The 23871-nt window shown below is 47.3% G+C and overlaps 1 protein-coding gene across 5 annotated transcripts in view; it reads right to left on the bottom strand.

Annotated features, from left to right (window-relative positions):
* Nucleotides 1-23871, bottom strand: part of RDH13 (retinol dehydrogenase 13) — a 68275-nt gene that overhangs the window by 42257 nt on the left and 2147 nt on the right. For 2 of the 5 annotated variants that reach the window (XM_056567472.1, XM_056567473.1), the window contains one exon: nt 21363-21696. The exons of the other annotated variants lie outside the window; for them this stretch is intronic. The gene's annotated coding sequence lies outside the window, so the exon portion shown is untranslated. The remainder of the gene's footprint in view (nt 1-21362; nt 21697-23871) is intronic. 5 annotated transcript variants of the gene reach the window in all.

Below are 23871 nucleotides of genomic sequence, written 5' to 3'. Positions count from 1 at the left end.
TTCACAGCTGTAGAATACTGCAGCCTTGTCCCTCTCACAGCTGTAGAATACTGCAGCCTTGTCCCATTCACAGCTGTAGAATACTGCATCCTTGTCCCTCTCACAGCTGTAGAATACTGCAGCCTTGTCCCTCTCACAGCTGTAGAATACTGCATCCTTTTCCCATTCACAGCTGTAGAATACTGCAGCCTTGTCCCTCTCACAGCTGTAGAATACTGCAGCCTTGTCCCTCTCACAGCTGTAGAATACTGCAGCCTTGTCCCTCTCACAGCTGTAGAATACTGCATCCTTTTCCCATTCACAGCTGTAGAATACTGCAGCCTTGTCCCTCTCACAGCTGTAGAATACTGCAGCCTTGTCCCTCTCACAGCTGTAGAATACTGCATCCTTGTCCCATTCACAGCTGTAGAATACTGCAGCCTTGTCCCTCTCACAGCTGTATAATACTGCAGCCTTGTCCCATTCACAGCTGTAGAATACTGCATCCTTGTCCCATTCACAGCTGTAGAATACTGCATCCTTGTTCCTCTCACAGCTGTAGAATACTGTATCCTTGTCCCTCTCACATCTGTAGAATACTGCATCCTTGTCCCTCTCACAGCTGTAGAATACTGCATCCTTGTCCCTCTCACAGCTGTAGAATACTGCATCCTTTTCCCATTCACAGCTGTAGAATACTGCTGCCTTGTCCCTCTCACAGCTGTAGAATACTGCATCCTTGTCCCATTCACAGCTGTAGAATACTGCAGCCTTGTCCCTCTCACAGCTGTAGAATACTGCAGCCTTATCCCATTCACAGCTGTAGAATACTGCATCCTTGTCCCATTCACAGCTGTAGAATACTGCATCCTTGTTCCTCTCACAGCTGTAGAATACTGTATCCTTGTCCCTCTCACATCTGTAGAATACTGCAGCCTTGTCCCTCTCACAGCTGTAGAATACTGCATCCTTGTCCCTCTCACAGCTGTAGAATACTGCAGCCTTGTCCCTCTCACAGCTGTAGAATACTGCAGCCTTGTCCCTCTCACAGCTGTAGAATACTGCATCCTTGTCCCTCTCACAGCTGTAGAATACTGCATCCTTGTCCCTCTCACAGCTGTAGAATACTGCAGCCTTGTCCCTCTCACAGCTGTAGAATACTGCAACCTTGTCCCTCTCACAGCTGTAGAATACTGCAGCCTTGTCCCTCTCACAGCTGTAGAATACTGCAGCCTTGTTCCTCTCACAGCTGTAGAATACTGCATCCTTGTCCCTCTCAAAGCTGTAGAATACTGCAGCCTTGTTCCTCTCACAGCTGTAGAATACTGCAGCCTTGTTCCTCTCACAGCTGTAGAATACTGCAGCCTTGTCCCATTCACAGCTGTAGAATACTGCATCCTTGTCCCTCTCTCAGCTGTAGAATACTGCATCCTTGTCCCTCTCACAGCTGTAGAATACTGCATCCTTGTCCCATTCACAGCTGTAGAAGACTGTATCCTTGTCCCTCTCACAGCTGTAGAATACTGCAGCCTTGTCCCTCTCACAGCTGTAGAATACTGCAGCCTTGTCCCTCTCACAGCTGTAGAATACTGCAGCCTTGTCCCTCTCACAGCTGTAGAATACTGCAGCCTTGTCCCTCTCACAGCTGTAGAATACTGCAGCCTTGTCCCTCTCACAGCTGTAGAATACTGCAGCCTTGTCCCTCTCACAGCTGTAGAATACTGCAGCCTTGTTCCTCTCACAGCTGTAGAATACTGCAGCCTTGTCCCTCTCACAGCTGTAGAATACTGCAGCCTTGTCCCATTCACAGCTGTAGAATACTGCAGCCTTGTCCTTCTCACAGCTGTAGAATACTGCATCCTTGTCCCTCTCACAGCTGTAGAATACTGCATCCTTGTCCCTCTCACAGCTGTAGAATACTGCAGCCTTGTCCCATTCACAGCTGTAGAATACTGCAGCCTTGTCCCTCTCACAGCTGTAGAATACTGCAGCCTTGTCCCTCTCACAGCTGTAGAATACTGCAGCCTTGTCCCTCTCACAGATGTAGAATACTGCAGCCTTGTCCCTCTCACAGCTGTAGAATACTGCAGCCTTGTCCCTCTCACAGCTGTAGAATACTGCAGCCTTGTCCCTCTCACAGCTGTAGAATACTGCAGCCTTGTCCCTCTCACAGCTGTAGAATACTGCAGCCTTGTCCCTCTCACAGATGTAGAATACTGCAGCCTTGTCCCTCTCACAGCTGTAGAATACTGCAGCCTTGTCCCTCTCACAGCTGTAGAATACTGCAGCCTTGTCCCTCTCACAGCTGTAGAATACTGCAGCCTTGTCCCATTCACAGCTGTAGAATACTGCAGCCTTGTCCCTCTTACAGCTGTAGAATACTGCATCCTTGTCCCTCTCACAGCTGTAGAATACTGCAGCCTTGTCCCTCTCACAGCTGTAGAATACTGCAGCCTTGTCCCTCTCACAGCTGTAGAATACTGCAGCCTTGTCCCTCTCACAGCTGTAGAATACTGCATCCTTGTCCCTCTCACAGCTGTAGAATACTGCATCCTTGTCCCATTCACAGCTGTAGAATACTGCATCTTTGTCCCTCTCACATCTGTAGAATACTGCAGCCTTGTCCCATTCACAGCTGTAGAATACTGCAGCCTTGTCCCATTCACATCTGTAGAATACTGCAGCCTTGTCCCATTCACAGCTGTAGAATACTGCAGCCTTGTCCCATTCACAGCTGTAGAATACTGCAGCCTTGTCCCATTCACAGCTGTAGAATACTGCATCCTTGTCCCTCTCACAGCTGTAGAATACTGCATCCTTGTCCCTCTCACAGCTGTAGAATACTGCATCCTTTTCCCATTCACAGCTGTAGAATACTGCTGCCTTGTCCCTCTCACAGCTGTAGAATACTGCATCCTTGTCCCATTCACAGCTGTAGAATACTGCAGCCTTGTCCCTCTCACAGCTGTAGAATACTGCAGCCTTATCCCATTCACAGCTGTAGAATACTGCATCCTTGTCCCATTCACAGCTGTAGAATACTGCATCCTTGTTCCTCTCACAGCTGTAGAATACTGTATCCTTGTCCCTCTCACATCTGTAGAATACTGCAGCCTTGTCCCTCTCACAGCTGTAGAATACTGCATCCTTGTCCCTCTCACAGCTGTAGAATACTGCAGCCTTGTCCCTCTCACAGCTGTAGAATACTGCAGCCTTGTCCCTCTCACAGCTGTAGAATACTGCATCCTTGTCCCTCTCACAGCTGTAGAATACTGCATCCTTGTCCCTCTCACAGCTGTAGAATACTGCAGCCTTGTCCCTCTCACAGCTGTAGAATACTGCAACCTTGTCCCTCTCACAGCTGTAGAATACTGCAGCCTTGTCCCTCTCACAGCTGTAGAATACTGCAGCCTTGTTCCTCTCACAGCTGTAGAATACTGCATCCTTGTCCCTCTCAAAGCTGTAGAATACTGCAGCCTTGTTCCTCTCACAGCTGTAGAATACTGCAGCCTTGTTCCTCTCACAGCTGTAGAATACTGCAGCCTTGTCCCATTCACAGCTGTAGAATACTGCATCCTTGTCCCTCTCTCAGCTGTAGAATACTGCATCCTTGTCCCTCTCACAGCTGTAGAATACTGCATCCTTGTCCCATTCACAGCTGTAGAAGACTGTATCCTTGTCCCTCTCACAGCTGTAGAATACTGCAGCCTTGTCCCTCTCACAGCTGTAGAATACTGCAGCCTTGTCCCTCTCACAGCTGTAGAATACTGCAGCCTTGTCCCTCTCACAGCTGTAGAATACTGCAGCCTTGTCCCTCTCACAGCTGTAGAATACTGCAGCCTTGTCCCTCTCACAGCTGTAGAATACTGCAGCCTTGTCCCTCTCACAGCTGTAGAATACTGCAGCCTTGTTCCTCTCACAGCTGTAGAATACTGCAGCCTTGTCCCTCTCACAGCTGTAGAATACTGCAGCCTTGTCCCATTCACAGCTGTAGAATACTGCAGCCTTGTCCTTCTCACAGCTGTAGAATACTGCATCCTTGTCCCTCTCACAGCTGTAGAATACTGCATCCTTGTCCCTCTCACAGCTGTAGAATACTGCAGCCTTGTCCCATTCACAGCTGTAGAATACTGCAGCCTTGTCCCTCTCACAGCTGTAGAATACTGCAGCCTTGTCCCTCTCACAGCTGTAGAATACTGCAGCCTTGTCCCTCTCACAGATGTAGAATACTGCAGCCTTGTCCCTCTCACAGCTGTAGAATACTGCAGCCTTGTCCCTCTCACAGCTGTAGAATACTGCAGCCTTGTCCCTCTCACAGCTGTAGAATACTGCAGCCTTGTCCCATTCACAGCTGTAGAATACTGCAGCCTTGTCCCTCTTACAGCTGTAGAATACTGCATCCTTGTCCCTCTCACAGCTGTAGAATACTGCAGCCTTGTCCCTCTCACAGCTGTAGAATACTGCAGCCTTGTCCCTCTCACAGCTGTAGAATACTGCAGCCTTGTCCCTCTCACAGCTGTAGAATACTGCATCCTTGTCCCTCTCACAGCTGTAGAATACTGCATCCTTGTCCCATTCACAGCTGTAGAATACTGCATCTTTGTCCCTCTCACATCTGTAGAATACTGCAGCCTTGTCCCATTCACAGCTGTAGAATACTGCAGCCTTGTCCCATTCACATCTGTAGAATACTGCAGCCTTGTCCCATTCACAGCTGTAGAATACTGCAGCCTTGTCCCATTCACAGCTGTACAATACTGCAGCCTTGTCCCATTCACAGCTGTAGAATACTGCATCCTTGTCCCTCTCACAGCTGTAGAATACTGCATCCTTGTCCCATTCACAGCTGTAGAATACTGCATCCTTGTCCCATTCACAACTGTAGAATACTGCAGCCTTGTCCCTCTCACAGCTGTAGAATACTGCATCCTTGTCCCATTCACAACTGTAGAACATTGCATCCTTGTCCCTCTCACAGCTGTAGAATACTGCATCCTTGTTCCTCTCACAGCTGTAGAATACTGCATCCTTGTCCCTCTCACAGCTGTAGAATACGGCATCCTTGTCCCTCTCACAGCTGTAGAATACTGCATCCTTGTCCCTCTCACAGCTGTAGAATACTGCATCCTTGTCCCTCTCACAGCTGTAGAATACTGCATCCTTGTCCCATTCACAGCTGTAGAAGACTGTATCCTTGTCCCTCTCACAGCTGTAGAATACTGCATCCTTGTCCCTCTCACAGCTGTAGAATACTGCATCCTTGTCCCATTCACAGCTGTAGAATACTGCATCCTTGTCCCATTCACAGCTGTAGAATACTGCAGCCTTGTCCCTCTCACAGCTGTAGAATACTGCAGCCTTGTACCTCTCACAGCTGTAGAATACTGCAGCCTTGTCCCTCTCAAAGCTGTAGAATACTGCAGCCTTGTTCATCTCACAGCTGTAGAATACTGCAGCCTTGTCCCATTCACAGCTGTAGAATACTGCATTTTTGTCCCTCTCACAGCTGTAGAATACTGCAGCCTTGTTCCTCTCACAGCTGTAGAATACTGCAGCCTTGTCCCATTCACAGCTGTAGAATACTGCATCCTTGTCCCTCTCACAGCTGTAGAATACTGCATCCTTGTCCCTCTCACAGCTGTAGAATACTGCAGCCTTGTCCCATTCACAGCTGTAGAATACTGCAGCCTTGTCCCTCTCACAGCTGCAGAATACTGCAGCCTTGTCCCTCTCACAGCTGTAGAATACTGCAGCCTTGTCCCTCTCACAGCTGTAGAATACTGCAGCCTTGTCCCTTTTACATATTATGAGAATGTCTAATCTGTAATTTGATGCCTTTTGGAGAATTTTCCATCTTTCCTTGGCTTCTTTATGTACATTAATACAAATTTTTACCTGGGGTGCCCAAACTTTTGATCCCCACTGTAACTGTACAAGATACTGCAGCCTTGTCCCTCTCACAGCTGTAGAATACTGCAGCCTTGTCCCTCTCACAGCTGTAGAATACTGCAGCCTTGTCCCTCTCACAGCTGTAGAATACTGCAGCCTTGTCCCTCTCACAGCTGTAGAATACTGCATCCTTGTCCCATTCACAGCTGTAGAATACTGCAGCCTTGTCCCTCTCACAGCTGTAGAATACTGCAGCCTTGTACCTCTCACAGCTGTAGAATACTGCAGCCTTGTCCCTCACAGCTGTAGAATACTGCAGCCTTGTACCTCTCACAGCTGTAGAATACTGCAGCCTTGTCCCTCACAGCTGTAGAATACTGCAGCCTTGTCCCATTCACAGCTGTAGAATACTGCATCCTTGTCCCATTCACAGCTGTAGAATACTGCATCCTTGTCCCATTCACAGCAGTAGAATACTGCAGCCTTGTCCCTCTCACAGCTGTAGAATACTGCATCCTTGTCCCTCTCACAGCTGTAGAATACTGCAGCCTTATCCCTCTCACAGCTGTAGAATACTGCAGCCTTGTCCCTCTCACAGCTGTAGAATACTGCATCCTTTCCCATTCACAGCTGTAGAATACTGCAGCCTTGTCCCTCTCACAGCTGTAGAATACTGCATCCTTGTCCCTCTCACAGATGTAGAATACTGCAGCCTTGTCCCTCTCACAGCTGTAGAATACTGCATCCTTGTCCCTCTCACAGATGTAGAATACTGCAGCCTTGTCCCTCTCACATCTGTAGAATACTGCATCCTTGTCCCTCTCACAGCTGTAGAATACTGCAGCCTTGTCCCTCTCACAGCTGTAGAATACTGCAGCCTTGTCCCTCTCACAGCTGTAGAATACTGCAGCCTTGTCCCTCTCACAGCTATAGAATACTGCATCCTTGTCCCATTCACAGCTGTAGAATACTGCAGCCTTGTCCCTCTCACAGCTGTAGAATACTGCAGCCTTGTCCCTTTCACAGCTGTAGAATACTGCATCCTTGTCCCTCTCACAGCTGTAGAATACTGCAGCCTTGTCCCTCTCACAGCTGTAGAATACTGCATCCCTTTCCCATTTACAGCTGTAGAATACTGCAGCCTTGTCCCTCTCACAGCTGTAGAATACTGCATCCTTGTCCCATTCACAGCTGTAGAATACTGCAGCCTTGTCCCTCTCACAGCTGTAGAATACTGCAGCCTTGTCCCATTCACAGCTGTAGAATACTGCATCCTTGTCCCATTCACAGCTGTAGAATACTGCATCCTTGTTCCTCTCACAGCTGTAGAATACTGTATCCTTGTCCCTCTCACATCTGTAGAATACTGCATCCTTGTCCCTCTCACAGCTGTAGAATACTGCATTCTTTTCCCATTCACAGCTGTAGAATACTGCAGCCTTGTCCCTCTCACAGCTGTAGAATACTGCATCCTTGTCCCATTCACAGCTGTAGAATACTGCAGCCTTGTCCCTCTCACAGCTGTAGAATACTGCAGCCTTGTCCCATTCACAGCTGTAGAATACTGCATCCTTGTCCCATTCACAGCTGTAGAATACTGCAGCCTTGTTCCTCTCACAGCTGTAGAATACTGCAGCCTTGTCCCTCTCACATCTGTAGAATACTGCAGCCTTGTCCCTCTCACAGCTGTAGAATACTGCATCCTTGTCCCTCTCACAGCTGTAGAATACTGCATCCTTCTCCCTCTCACAGCTGTAGAATACTGCATCCTTGTCCCATTCACAGCTGTAGAATACTGCATCCTTGTCCCATTCACAGCTGTAGAATACTGCATCCTTGTCCCTCTCACAGCTGTAGAATACTGCATCCTTGTCCCATTCACAGCTGTAGAATACTGCATCCTTGTCCCTCTCACAGCTGTAGAATACTGCATCATTGTCCCATTCACAGCTGTAGAATACTGCATCCTTGTCCCTCTCACAGCTGTAAAATACTGCATCTTTGTCCCTCTCACAGCTGTAAAATACTGCATCCTTGTCCCTCTCACAGCTGTAGAATATTGGCGCTTTGTCCCCTTTACAGCTGTAGAATACTGCATCCTTGTTCCTCTCACAGCTGTAGAATACTGCATCCTTGTCCCTCTCACAGCTGTAGAATATTGGCGCTTTGTCCCCTTTACAGCTGTAGAATACTGCATCCTTGTCCCTCTCACAGCTGTAGAATATTGCAGCTTTGTCCCCTTTACAGCTGTAGAATACTGCATCCTTGTCCCTCTCACAGTTGTAGAATACTGCATCCTTGTCCCTCTCACAGCTGTAGAATACTGCATCCTTTTCCCTCTCACAGTTGTAGAATACTGCATCCCTGTCCCTCTCACAGCTGTAGAATACTGCATCCTTGTCCCTCTCACAGTTGTAGAATACTGCATCCTTGTCCAATTTGCAGTTGTGCAGAATATTGCAGCTTTGTCCCCTTTACAGCTGTGCAGGATATTGAAGCTTTCTTCCACTTCACAGCTATGTAGTCGTGTCCTATTGACAGGAGTGCAGTATACTGCAGCCTTGTTCCATTTACAGCTGTGCAGGACAATGCACCTTTGTTCCATTTGTAGGATCTTGCAGCCTTGTCTCACTAATTTGAATAGGATAAGGCTGGGTTCACACATTAGGAAAATGTACGGAATGTCTGCACAGAAAACACATGCAGACATTCTACACATTTGCCCGATCCTGCGGGCGCTAGGACCGTTTGGAAATGTGCCATCTCATAGACAACAATGCATTTCCTTGCAGACTCCGCAGAAAGAATACGCTTGTCTAGTCTTTCTGTGGACGTCGGAATCAGAATTTCCGTGGCAATAACATTTGGCACGGAAAATCTGCCAGGTGAACAGTGCAGCATTCTGCAGCAGCAGTGGGACTCTGCTGCTGCAGAATGTCTGTGCTAAATATTCATGCAGAATTCTTCACGGACATTCTGCCATGTAAATATAGCCTAAAGCTGCAATACGCTGCAGAGCTGCTAATAAATGTATGGTATACAGGTGACTTGAGTCATGTACACAGTGAGGAGACCCCATTAGTTTCATCATGTATTTTCCCATATGCTATAATGTGGTGTCCCAGCACCAAAGGCAGACCTGCGACACAGGTGTTGGGCCCACTAGATGACTGACTGCTGCGTTCCAATTGTTCAAGCACTTTACCAAATGTTTGTTATATTTTTCCTATGCACTGTGTTATATTTTATTTTTCTGTAGAGCCGAGGAGCAGTGTAAGCCATGTGACCCTGCCTGTCCAATAGGAATCCCTAAGTTGTTAGCTATATAGTGTAGTGGGGGAGGAGTTGCTCCAGTTCTTATGTGAGCTCATGCTGAGCTCAAGTGTGGTAAAGGAGTGAAGTGGTGTGTGGAGAAGCTCTAAGGGAAGTCCAGAACAAATCTCTTTTAAAGTCTTATCCAACCATTCTGCAAAGGATCCCAGAATCCTAGTTGGCCTGGAAATTCTTCAGTCTGATATCAAGTCAGTATTAATTCAGTGGGTGAAAAGCACCATAAGTCCCATCAAGGCAACAGGGCTCCCAAAGGGTTACACTGCATCCTCTCCGCTCTGTACCATACTGTTGGCGTGTAATACCATCTGCACCCTGCTCAGTAAAAGGCATTTATCCGTAACCCGACATTGGTGTGTTTCTTTACTGTCTCCAAACTCAGACTGTGTATAGGCTAACGGTGCCCTGGCATCACGAAATGATCAGGTATTCCTTGCACCACAATAACATTCTCTAAGTTTTTTAAATATACTTTTTAATACTTTATGCCAAAAAACTGTTTTCTTTGTGAACAACATTTCCTTATTTTATTTTATTTATTTTTTTTTTTTTTACTACAAAATTGAATAAGCAGATCAATCTACATCTAAAGGACTGAAGTATGAACATAAAATAGCTTTAGGGTACGGTCTCATGTACCGCTTACCCAGCGCATTTCACACTGTGCAAAATCATCTGCAGCAGTGGGAAATACGCTGCATATTCTCAGATGAACATACACACAGGGCTAGCTGGCGGCAGCCCTGCATTTTCATTGAAGATTGGAGGCGGTGCTGCGCGGCTTGTGTGATTGTGACACGCGGCCTCGTTCAATTTTCACTGAAAATGCAGGGCTGCCGCTGGCTAGCCCTTTGTGTATGTTCATCTGAGAATACGCAGAGTATTTTACGCAGTGTGAAATACGCTGCATAAGAGGTATGTGGGACCGTACCCTTATATGTAAAGCAGAAAAAATATCTATTTTTTGGAATGTCAAATGGATGCAGTCAAACTGTAAGGCTAGATTGCATTTTGGATTTCTGTTTCGTGTTATAAAATTTTGTTGCATACAAAAAAGTGTAATAGACTACACTACAAATTTTTTGCAACAATTTTAATCAGCAAACTAAATGATTGAATGCAACATGAATGTTACGCCTAGCGCTCCGGGTCCCCGATCCTCCCCGGAGCGCTCACGGCGTCCCTCTCCCTGCAGCGCCCCGGTCAGTCCCGCTGACCGGGAGCGCTGCTCTGACATGGCCGTCGGGGATGCGATTCGCACAGCGGGACGCGCCCGCTCGCGAGTCGCATCCCAGGTCACTTACCCGTCCCGGTCCTCTGCTGTCATGTGCTGGCGCGCGCGGCTCCGCTCTCTAGGGCGCGCGCGCGCCAGCTCTCTGAGACTTAAAGGGCCAGTGCACCAATGATTGGTGCCTGGCCCAATTAGCTTAATTGGCTTCCATCTGCTCCCAGACTATATCTGTTCACTTCCCCTGCACTCCCTTGCCGGATCTTGTTGCCTTGTGCCAGTGAAAGCGTTTAGTGTGTCCAAAGCCTGTGTTACCTGAACCCTTGCTATCCATCTTGACTACGAACCTTGCCGCCTGCCCCCGACCTTCTGCTACGTCTGACCTTGCCTCTGCCTAGTCCTTCTGTCCCACGCCTTCTCAGCAGTCAGCGAGGTTTAGCCGTTGCTAGTGGATACGACCTGGTTGCTACTGCCGCAGCAAGACCATCCCGCTTTGCGGCGGGCTCTGGTGAAAACCAGTAGCCTCTTAGAACCGGTCCACCAGCACGGTCCACGCCAATCCCTCGCTGACACAGAGGATCCACTACCTGTAGCCGAATCGTGACAATGAACATGAAATCTGCAGTTTTAAATCCTGCACATCAAATATGCGCAGGATACTGTACGTGGGAATAGACCCTAAAAGGGGTTTCCTGTAATAAAGTTTAGTCATTGTACTGTGTAATGGTAAAAGGCATGAGCATTTCTAACACACAGTAGGCCACATTGATCCATGTAAGGCCACCGATTTTTTATGTTTACCTAAGAAACACCACCACTTTTTTTTAATACATTTGTTGGAGTAAAAGGAAGAACATTGTTGATGGTTTTTAGATATCATTAGGTTTGTTTGTAAACGTTTAACAGTAATTCAAAAATGGAACATATATGAAGGATAGGAGATAAGAGGTATGATCGCAAGGGTCCTGTCGCTGGGAACCCCGCAATCTCGGTGCTGCAGCCTCCAGCATTCTGTGCTGGACACTGCTTCCGAGACGGGGACGTGACATCGCACCCCCTAGTGACGGCCGTCACGTCCCCTCCCATAGACATGAATGAAGGGGGAGTGGCGTGACATCACGAGGAGCGTGACCTTGACGTCACGTCCCCGTCTCGGAAGCAGTGCCCAGCACAGAATGCCGGGGGCTACACCGAGATCGCGTGGGTCCCCAGCGACGGGACCCCTGCGATCATACATCTAATACATCTTCTATTAAACCCAGAATACCCCTTTAAATTATAGTGTGACATTTTTATAATGACCACTAGATGTCAGGCTTTGTGTTTGTAAGTAAGTCCATTTGTTCCTCTGTACTTATAACAATCACATGATTTCTTTGGAAATAAAACAATCCAATGGGGAGACAGAGAGCCCCCTGCAGGTTACTTTAAACACATTTAAAAAAAAAAAAAAAAAGGCTCATTAACACAGCCGTTGTGCTCTGGTAAATAGAGCTCAGTCGGCTAATCATTCAAAACGATGGGAGTTGAGCGCAGTTAAATAAGTTATCCAGCATAACAAAAAACTTATCCTGTATAACAAAACTTATCCTGTATAACAAAACTTATCCCCTATCCACCGGAGATACAGCGTTTGTGTATCTCTGGTTCTCCCGTGGAGATACATAGAGGGGGTGTGGTGGCCACAGCTTCTTCCTGTGGTTGACCCACTCCATTCATGCAGAGAGCCGGGGCACCGGACAGGAGATTGCAGGGGGTCCCAGTGAACTTGGGTTGGCCACTCATACCACTCCACATTCCCCTCTTATGCTAGACGAGTTAGCCTTTTAGTTCATAAGTATAATTCTTTTTTGCCCCTACAAACCTCTGTTGACCCAGATGGTCGCATTGTTTGTTTATGTTGTGAAGTGTCTCACTGACCTCTTATTCTGATAGGTATCTATGTCCAACCTCCATATAATGGTGCGGTCCTGTACCATGTCTTTACTGTTTTCTATGTTTCCTGATGTCCCAGTGCTGCTGTGTGGGCATTTTAATAATTTTCTTGACCTCTTACTAGACAAGTTTTAGAGTACCAGGGCTCCTCCTGCTTCAATGCTTCCTGGGTTTTATACATTTCTGCATGAGGTAGTGTATACTGATCTGTGTAGACATCGCAATCCAGCTTGTAGACAGTTCATTTGTTACTCTGACTTTCATGGGTTCCCCTCTTGTATTCACTTGGTAGTGTGCAATGCCGCTATGTTGGTGTACATGACAAGGGTTGAATATCTGGCAAGGAGCATCTCAGATCACTCTCCTTTGCAGGTCCAGTTTAGATTGGCGTATGATGTAGAGGCACCACAGCCCTTATGGTGTCTAAATTCATTTTGGTTGCCGATATTTTCTACTACTACTACTACTTCTACTACTACTACTAAAATAGTCTCTGCTGAGCTCACTGAGTTCCTGATTGTCAATGCTGGTACGGCTCCTGTATCTGTGGTTTGGGACTCTTGCAGAGCCTTTCTATGGGGCCTTCTGATTAGGGATATTAGCATTGAAAAGGCCTGTACAAGCAAAAAGAAGGCTGGATTGCAGCAAAAAAAAAAGTGCTGGACATGGAATCTAAGTATATTACGGTAGGTAGGTAGTTCAGCAGGATTATAAATTACATTTGGAATCTATGGCTGAGAATAAATACTTCTAGTTAAATACTTGTTAAAAGAGATATTTTGAAAGTGAGGAACGTAGGGGTAGTGTAAAGACTCACGGCAGTAGGCAGGACACTCAGGAGGTAGTGGATCCGCCGGACCTGTGTGGCAGATGACTTGGGCCGTGCCAGGAAGCGGAATCGGGATGGTCTTGCTGCCGCAGGCGGCACCCAGGTCGCTACCCCTGGCACGACTCGACCACACAGGTGGCTGAGGTGATGCGAGGCACAGGAGGGATTAGGCAAGACGTGGTCTGGATAGCAGGAGGTCAGGGCTGGAGGCACAGGTGCGTAGACAGGAACGTAGCAGGAGGTCTATAGGCAGGCGGCAAGGAGCAAGGTCTGGTCACAGAATTAAAGGGTCTGGAACACGGCATGGTAACACAATACCCTTTCTCTTGGCACTAGGGCAACAAAGATCTGGCAGGGGTGTGTGGGAGGTGCAGGTATTTATAAAAAAAAAAAAAGGTGACGGTGCAAAACATAATTACGGGCACACTGGCCCTTTAAATCTTAGAGCTCCAGCGAGCACGCGCCCTAGGAGGCGGGAGCACACGTGCCGGTGCTGAGGAAGGACGGGGAAGCAGGAGAGCACGGAGGTGAGAGGCGGGATGGGACTCGCATGCGGGCGCATCCCGCGCTGCGAATCCATGCTCCGCCGGCTGGAGAAGAGACAAAAGAGGACCGCTCACGGCCAGCGTGTCTGGCCGGAGCGCAAGTTGTGACATGTAGATTGCTAGCTACTATTGCTAGGACCCAACAAACTATGGCACACATTGAATTTTTCCAATGCGGAGGTCACTGATGACTGGGGAATTTTGGATGTCATGCTGTCCTGATTCAGAAATTGTTTCCTAAGTTAATGCTGTTTCCCTGCCGTCGTTGACCTCTAACCTGGGCAATTTGTTGGATTCCTCCCTTACAATTAAGAAACTAGAATAAGCACTTAAAGGCACCTCTAATAAGAAGTGCCTGCTGTGGATGGTTTGCCCAGTAAAGTTTATAAGCATTATAAGGCATTGCTTTTACCACATTGTTGCAAGTGTTGCCTTCCCCAATCTATGTTGTAAGCAATCAAGGCTGCCATCAGGGGGTACAGCTGGTACCCCAGTAAGGGGCTTGGGTCCCCAGGGACCCGGAGACCTATGGCTGCACCCTGTCGGTAACTCCCATGCTAGGAACTGTGGTGGCATGGTCCCTGCAGTGGAGTAACCGGACCCTTTAACTGCGGGCCCCGCCGCAACCCCTGCGACCGGGCCCGCAGGTGAAGGGGAGGCCGCCAGGGGATCTGGGACACCTGTCATGAATTCCCGAGCAGCTGCAACTTTCAACACCGAGTGCGCCTTTAAGATGCACATAGCATTGAACGAGTGCCGCGGCGGCGGCCAACGTGACAGGAAGGAGCCAGCATCTCTGCCCTGTCACTTTAGCCCGGGTTTCCTGTGCGGCAGCGGCTCCTAATGACACTGTCCACACAGGAATCTGAAACAGAAGATGAACAACAGGAGCTGCGAGGGAACGAAGGAGAGGTGAGTGTTGTTGTTTTTTTTCCTATTCTATGGGGCAATGTAAGGGGGCATAATCTATGGGGGCAATGTAAAGAGGCATAATCTATGGGGGCAATGTAAGGGGGCATAATCTATGGGGGCAATGTAAAGAGGCATAATCTATGGGGGCAATGTAATGGGGCATAATCTATGGGGGCAATGTAATGAGGCATAATCTATGGGGGCAATGTAATGGGGCATAATCTATGGGGGCAATGTAAAGAGGCATAATCTATGGGGGCAATGTAATGAGGCATAATCTATGGGGGCAATGTAATGGGGCATAATCTATGGGGGCAATGTAATGGGGCATAATCTATGGGGGCAATGTAATGGGGCATAATCTACGGGGGCAATGTAAGGGGGCATAATCTATGGGGGCAATGTAATGGGGCATAATCTATGGGGGCAATGTAATGAGGCATAATCTATGGGGGCAATGTAATGGGGCATAATCTATGGGGGCAATGTAAAGAGGCATAATCTATGGGGGCAATGTAATGGGGCATAATCTATGGGGGCAATGTAATGGGGCATAATCTATGGGGGCAATGTAATGGGGCATAATCTATGGGGGCAATGTAATGGGGCATAAAAATCTATGGGGGCAATATAAGGGGGCATAATCTATGGGGCAATGTAATGGGGCATAATCTATGGGGCAATGTAATGGGGCATACAAATCTATGGGGGCAATATAAGGGGGCATAATCTATGGCTGCAATGTAAGGGGGCATAATCTATGGGGACAATGTAAGGGGGCATAAGAATCTATGGGGACAATGTAAGGGGGCATAAGAATCTATGGGGGCAATGTAAGGGGGCATAAGAATCTATAGGGCATTGTAAGGGGGCATAAGAATCTATGGGGGCATTGTAAGGGGGCATAAGAATCTATGGGGGCAATGTATACTTTATGGGGGTAATGTGAGGGGGCCTGCTACTCAGGAGGCAATATGAGAGAGGCTAACGCTATATGGGAGCAATGTAATGGGGCCTAATACTATATGGAGACAGTGGGGCCTGTCTATAGAGGGTTTGTATAAAGGTGAGGATTTTGCTGTAGCGAGAAGCCTAAAATGTTTGTCTGACAGATTCAGTGGAGACGAGTTGTGGTCGGGAGACTTCTTCATGATGACCCAGGACAGATGGAGAAGAAAGAGAAAAGTGAACGACTCTGAACAGAGAAGATGCCCCCTGTGAGTATGTACCTGTAATCACGTATACAGTCTGCAGCATCTGTGTACAGCTGGTGATATTCTTTACGGTCAATTTATGGGTAGGGCCACTTACAGCGCATCCACAGCATATGTAATGTTGCGGATGCGCCGCTGACAGTTACAGAGCATGCTTCCTGTAGCTCTGTGTGTCCGCTCGTAGCTGCAGGTTTCCCGTCGGTAGTCACGGGTTGACACACAGTGCTACCCGCCACAGCAGGGAGCTCACTCTGCAGTCGCTCTGTGACTGTCGGCAGCGCATCAGAATATGCTGCGGATGCGCTGTGTGTGACCCTACAATTAGAGGGGTATTGGTTTTTGTACAGTGGTTTTTAACCAATAACAATATATCAGTGGTAATGGTAGTGGTGATGGTGTGGTGCAATTATATGTCCCTTGTATAGTGGTGTTATTAGTGATACTGGTCTGTGTATGTATTGTGGTTTTATTTTCTTACAGTATGATGGTACTATTTAGTCACTGCAGGAGTGATATGTTTCTGAGCCCAATACTATAATAATATCCAGTGTGTGCCAAGGGGGGGGACCAGGCTTTGAGCTGTGTAAGGGGCCCTGGAATTTCTGATGGCAGCCCTGTAAGCAATAGTTGTTCTCATTCGAAAGCCTAGTACTAATCCCCTATATGCAAGTGAGACGTCCACCGGAACGAACAGAGTGCACCTCACATGTGCAGCCGCCAATCCATTCATTCTCTATGGGGCTTCCAAACATCGCGGTGCACTGAGCTCAGCAATGTTTGGAAGTCCAATAGAGAATAAACAGAGCACTGGCTGCGCATGTATTTAGCCAGAAAGCAGCCAGGAGTAGTGGGGACCGGAGTCCATCAAAGCAGCTGCGGAAAATTGGGTACAGTGAGTGTCAGTGGTGTACCAAGGGGGGGGGGGGGGGGGGGCGGCCTGCCCCGGGTGCCACTCACAAGGGGGGTGCAAGGGGCGGACTTACCCGCCGCCGCTACTGAGGTCAGGGACACTCGTCCCAGATACCCAGCAGACAGCGGTGCCTTCTCCTGTATGCGCGATGCACGCACATACAGGAGAAGGCGTCCCCTCTGTGTGAGCCGCATTTGCAGCTTACACAGAGGAGACGTGACCTCCGCCCCCACGCAGTTCAGGCGCCGGTGACTTCACTCATCCGGCGCCTGTACTGTGGAGGGCCCCTGCTGCTGAGGAGATCGCTGCGTGGGACATCAGGTGAGCATCCTTTTTTTTTTCTCAACTCTGCATACACCTATGGGAAAGAGGGGGGGTTAGTCTGCATATACCTATGGGGAAGATGGGGGGGAGTTACTCTGCATATACCTATGGGGAAGATGGGGGGGGGTTACTCTGCATATACCTATGGGGAAGAGGGGGGGGGGGTTACTCTACATATACCTATGGGGAAGAGGGGGGTAGGGGGGGTTACTCTGCATATACCTATGGGGAGTAGAGGGGAGGGGGGGGTTACTCTGCATATACCTATGGGGAAGAGGGGGGGTGTAACTGCATATACCTATGGGAAAGAGGGGGAGGGGGTAACTGCATATACCTATGGGGAAAAGGGGGGGGGGGTGTAATTCTGCATATACCTATGGGAAAGAGGGGGGATGTAACTGCATATACCTATGGGAAAGAGGGGGGGTAACTGCATATACCTATGGGAAAGAGGGGGGAGTGTAACTACATATACCTATGGGAAAGAGGGGGAGGGGGGGTTACTCTGCATATACCTATGGGGAAGAGGGGGGGGGGGGTAACATCATATACCTATGGGAAAGAGGGGGGGTAACTGCATATACCTATGGGAAAGGGGGGGGTAACACTGCATATACCTATGGGAAAGAGGGGATGGTGTACCTGCTTATACCTATGGGAAAGAGGGGGCCAATAACTCTGCCTATACATATGGGGAAAGGGGGGGGGGTAACTCTGCCTATACCAATGGGGAAGATGGAGGGTGGTAACTCTGCCTATACCAATGGGGAAGAGGGGGGAACTCTGCCTATACCTATGGGGAAAGGAGGAGGGGGGGTGTAATTTTGCCTATACGTATGGGGAAAGGGGGTGGGGGGACTCTGCTGCCTATACCTAAAGAGAAAGGGGGGTTAACTGTTCCTATACTTATTGGGAAGGGGTTTTAACTCTGCTGCCTATACCTATGGGAAAGGGTGGGGGGCTAACTCTGCTGCCTATACCTTTGGGGGAGGGGGGTTAACTCTGCTGCCTATACCTACAGGGAAGGGGAGGGGTTAACTCTGCTGCCTATACCTACAGGGAAGGGGGGGCTACCTAACTTTATACCTGGATGCCTAACTACTAACCTACATACCTAGCTACCTAACTATGTACATACCTGTCCTTCATACATGGCTGCCTAATTACCTAGCTAGCCGCCTACCTACCTAACATGTCACCTACCTACATATCTGCCTTCCTGATCTACCTACCTAGTTACCTATTTACCTGGCTACCTACCTAAATGCCCTTTTACTGTGCAGGACACCAAGGAGGGCATTATTACAGTTTGTGGGTCTATAGATGGAAAGATTGTAGAGGAGAGGAGAGCACTGAAAAAATGCAGAGTCTAACATGTTTTTCCTGCAGATGTTAAGAGATCCACATGGCGGTCTTATCCAGATGGAGAAGAAAAGGAAAGAGGATGCCGCTGATCAGAAAATACGTAATTGTGAGTCCCAAAATGTAACTGCAATCACTTATATGGTGTACAGATCCTGTGTGCAGCTGATATCTACCGCCATATGGTCCTGTATATAATCACTGATATTGTATACAGATCCTTTATAGTATAGTGGTCTGTGTATGGTGGTTTTATTAAGTACAGTATGGCGGTATTATCCAGTTATTGAGTGGTGGTATATATTTACTCCTTGTATACCAGTATTATTGGTCATGGAAATTTACCTACGTTAAAGTGTTTCTTACATATATAAATTTTAGTTTATTGTGTGTGTGGGATTTGGGTGGAATAGGAGTGTGGCAGAAGATTGACAAGCTGCAGAGCCTAGCAAGGGCCCTTGCTTTTTTTGGTCCGAGGGCCCCGAGTGTTGTCAGTCCACCCCTGGGGGGAGGGGAGGGAGGGGGGTGTAATTAAGGGGGAGTGGGGGTGTAATTTAAGGGGGGGGGGGCTGCGGGTGGGGGGTGCCAAACAAAGGGTCTGCCCCGGGTGCCAAATGCTCTAGGTATGCCCCTGGTGAGTGTGGCTTCTTTTTTTATTTTTACAGCACCCCATGCCAAATAAAAACAAGTGTGTTATTCCCAGAATACCCCACGAAATAGTGTGCAACAGTAATACAGTAGAACAACTGCAACTTTAATCCCTTAACGACCAGCACCATACTAAATATATATATATATATATATATATATATATATATATATATATATACGGTGCGGCCGCGCGACAGGTCTATGAAGCGAGCTCAGGAGCTGAGCTCGCTCCATATCCTTTCGGTCCCAGCCAGGACCTGCGGCTAATGCCGGACCCCGGCGATTGGGCCGATGCCCGGCATTAACCCTTTAGACGCCGCAATCAAAGTTGATTGCGGCATCTAAAATGTCAAAAATGCAATGCCGGTAGCTCAGCAGAGCTGATAGGGATCATTGCAGGGAAATTGTGATGTCCCGATCAGCTGAGAGGATGGCGGGAGGGCCCTTACCTGCCTCCTCACCATCAGATCAGTCTTCTGCTGCTCCAGGACGCTTCAGCATGGCTATGACTATGGCATACCATTGAACATTGTATGCAATCTAATGATTGCATGTAATAGTCTCCTATGGGGACTAAAAAAATAGTGTAAAAAAAAAAAAATTGTTAACAAATGTGATTTAACCCCTTCCCTAATAAAAGTTTGAATCACACCCCTAAAAAAAAATATATGTAAACAAAAAAACATAAACATATGAAACATATGTGGTATTGCCGTGTGCATAAATGTCTGAACTATAAAAATATAATGTTAATTAAACCGCATGGTCAATGGCGTATGCGTAAAAAAATACTAAAGTCCAGAATTGCGGATCTTTGTATACCCTAAAAAATGTATAAAAAGTGATCGAAAAGTCCCATCAAAACAAAAATGGTACCGATAAAAATTACAGACCATGGTGCAAAAAAATAAGCCCTTGAATAGCCCCGTATATGGAAAAATAAAAAAGTTATAGGGGTCAGAAGAGGACATTTTTAAACATGCTAATTTTCATACGAAAAAATAATAATTTTTTAAATGGGCACTGTCATGAAATTGATATGTTGTAGAACTTAAGTACTACAACATATCTCTAATATACTTTAATTTAAAAAAGTGATTTTAAACCAGTTTAAAATCACTTTTGCATTCGGCCACTAGGGGTCGCCCTCCTAGTGGCTGAATGCATTCGGCAGTGACGTCACTACAGATTTTCGACTCATTAAAGCCTGGCAATGAGTTGAAATTCAGTCACTCCGGTGCTCGCTCCCGCCTGTCAATCAGACAGGCGGGAGTGATCGCTTTGAAGGAAGTGGATGCACGCAGGCTCTCGGGGACAAGGTAAAGTATTATGCTAGGGGGGGGGGGGGTTGCGGGCTGCGCGGCGGGGAGGGGGAACTCTGAATGGGTGAACTAAGGGGGAGGGGGAGTGAGTTGAGCGGCCCGACGGACGGGGAGCGGTATGTGCGGCCATCACAGATCCGGTGTTCACCTATACAGGGTGCCTCCAGTTGTTTCCCCACTACAACTCCCAGCATGCCCTGACAGCCAATAGATGTCAGGGCAAGCTGGGAGTTGCAGTGGGGAAACAGCTGGAGGCACCCTGTATAGATGAAGTAAGGGCGGAAGTGTCGGCCCCAGTAGGCATCAGTGACGTGGTGCCTGCTGGGGAAGTCTACCTGGCAGTGAGCACACTACCAGACAGACAAAAAGTCATTTTTAATATGTAAAAAAAAAAAAGATTTAAGGCAGGGAGGGGGTTAGGGATAGATGGGTAATAGGCAGGGACAGAAAAAAGAAAAAATGTGATGGTGGGAGCTACCCTTTAAAAGAAGTAAAACAAAATAAAACCTATATGAGTTTGATATCATTTTAAACGTATGGACCTACAGAATAAAGATAAGGTGTAATTTTTACCGAAAAGTGTACTGCATAGAATCGTAAGCCCCCAAAACTGGCGTATTTTATTTTATTTTCCCCCACAAATAATTTTTTTTTGGTTTTGCCATAGATTTTGTGGTGAAACGATTGTTGTGATTACCAAGTACAATTGGTGTTGCAAAAAACAAGCCCTCATATAGGTCTGTAGGTGGAAAATTAAAAGGGTTATGATTTTTTGAAGGTGAGGTGGAAAAAAATGAAAGTGCAAAAATGAAAAACACCCTGTGTCCTTAAGAGGTTAATGCTAACATCCCAGTATGCTTTTGGGGACATGTTCTTGACACACTTTGGGCCCCTTAATACCAATTGAGCACCGTTTAAATGTGAAAGCCTACCTGAGTTTTGTTGACCATGTCCATCCCTTTATGACCACACTGTACTTGTCTTTTGATGGCTACTTACAGCAGGATAATGCCTCATGTCACAAAGATCCTCTGCAGCAGTACCGCTACTGTTAAAATAGTAAAACTGCACTTCAGAAAGTAACAGCAGAACTGTCCTCTGTACAAACAAACAAACAATCCAGTGTTGTCAAATCCCTTACACACTGGACATGAACAGCGCTTGCTGGACCCCACTGACAATGTTGTCAGCAGGGTTTCTGGTATGGGGTCCGGCATTTTACCAGACAAAACAGTGCAGCACGTTTTTTTCTGGTGTTTTTTTGGCCTGAAAAAGAAAAAAACAAACGCCAGAACAATAAAATACACAAAAACTGCAGTTACCTTTTTCTATTTATTTATTTCTGCAGGCATTCCTTCACACATTTTTCAACGTGTGGAAATGCCCTTTTTTTTTAACCCTGTGGCAGTATTTTTTATTTTTTTTATGCCTTCAGGGTACCACTCTAGGGTGTTTTTGCTGTAATCAAATTCCATAGTTTTAGCATGTACAGAGGCAAGTAGTGATGTATAGCGCAGCTCTGTATACTGTCCCTGCTCCTACTGGGGCTAAGCTGGGCCCGCAGGAGTTATACACTGGATGTCTCCTGCGCAGCAAGAATATTCAGTAATCCAGCAATCTTTATAGATTCCTGCTTTACTGTAACCCTTTGCTGAGCTGACTCCTACTACTCACCTCCTTTATGAGCTGGGTGCCCTGCATCTTCAGTAGGAGCAGGGACAGTATACAGCGCTGCGCTATACATCACTACTTACCTCCGTACATGCTAAAACTATGGACATTTTTTTCAGCAAAAACACCCTAGTCTCAGCATGTTGCAATTTGGGAAAACTGTCACTGAGGCCAAAACTGCAGAAAAACGGCTAAAAGTCAAACCCTATTGACTTTTAGCTGACATCTGCTGTTGCGGAAAAAAGCGCTGTATGGAAGTTTGTGCATTTTTTGTTTTTTTTTCGGGGGGAGTTTTTGCATAACAACTTAGCCTTCAACTTGCTATGGAGGCATCCAACTGAGCTACCATTGAGGTGGGAACCCAGCTGGGTTCACACTACAGAATTTCTGGGCAGAATTTCGGCCGGAGATCGAGCTGGTGGCGCTAGGACCGAGCACACTGCATTGCTGCCCCCATAGACTGCAATGTATTTCTGGGTGGATCTTTTGAGAGATCTGCTCAGAAATGCATTGCCATCTATGGGAACGGCAATATGGTCAAAGCGGTCCTAGTGCCGCCGGCTTGATCTCTGGCAGAAATTCTTCCCAGAAATTCCACAGTGTGAATCTATCCTAAGGGTCTATTCACACGGCGGAATTTCTACCAGCAGAATTCCGCCTGAAATGAAAGCCCAATACACTTCTATGGGATTCCGCACTCCCATTGACACTTCGGAAATCCTGCTCGCGGAATAGTGGGATTTCCAAAGTGTCAACGGGAGTGCCGAATCCCATAGAAGTGTATTGGGCTTTCATTTCAGGCGAATTCTGCCAGCGGAAATTCCACCGTGTCAATAGACCCTAAGGCTATGTACACACAGGGGGGAATTTATCAATGCTTACAACAGAAAACACAGTGCTCTCAATTTTTGTGAAATACACAGAAATAGTTGCTCATGGATGGGAACATATCCTTATGCAAAAAATTGCTGAAAATAAGGGTGAAAATCTGGACTTAAAAACTTGAGCCTGAGACATTCAAACACTGTTTATTAGTCTCATTTTTAAACATAAAGAAAGAGATTTATCAAAACCTGTGCAGGGAAAGAGTGGTGCAGTTGCCCATAGCAACCAGTGAGATTGCTTCTTTTATTTTTCACAGGCCTCTTTAAAAATGAAAGAAGCAAACTGATAAGCTCAGTACAGTGTTACGGACAGGCTCAGTACAGAGTTACGTGACAGGCTCAGTACAGAGTTACGTGACAGGCTCAGTACAGTGTTACGGACAGGCTCAGTACAGGGTTACGGACAGGCTCAGTACAGGGTTACGTGACAGGCTCAGTACAGGGTTACGTGACAGGCTCAGTACAGGGTTACGTGACAGGCTCAGTACAGTGTTACGGACAGGCTCAGTACAGTGTTACATGACAGGCTCAGTACAGTGTTACGGACAGGCTCAGTACAGTGTTACGGACAGGCTCAGTACAGTGTTACGTGACAGGCTCAGTACAGTGTTACGGACAGGCTCAGTACAGGGTTACGTGACAGGCTCAGTACAGTGTTACGGACAGGCTCAGTACAGTGTTACGGACAGGCTCAGTACAGTGTTACATGACAGGCTCAGTACAGTGTTACGGACAGGCTCAGTACAGGGTTACGTGACAGGCTCAGTACAGTGTTACGGACAGGCTCAGTACAGTGTTACATGACAGGCTCAGTACAGTGTTACGGACAGGCTCAGTACAGTGTTACGTGACAGGCTCAGTACAGTGTTACGTGACAGGCCCCCCA

This window comes from Hyla sarda, chromosome 3 (genome assembly GCF_029499605.1).
Source record: "Hyla sarda isolate aHylSar1 chromosome 3, aHylSar1.hap1, whole genome shotgun sequence".
Classification (NCBI taxonomy): domain Eukaryota; kingdom Metazoa; phylum Chordata; class Amphibia; order Anura; family Hylidae; genus Hyla; species Hyla sarda.
This window is presented reverse-complemented; position numbering and strand designations above follow the sequence as displayed.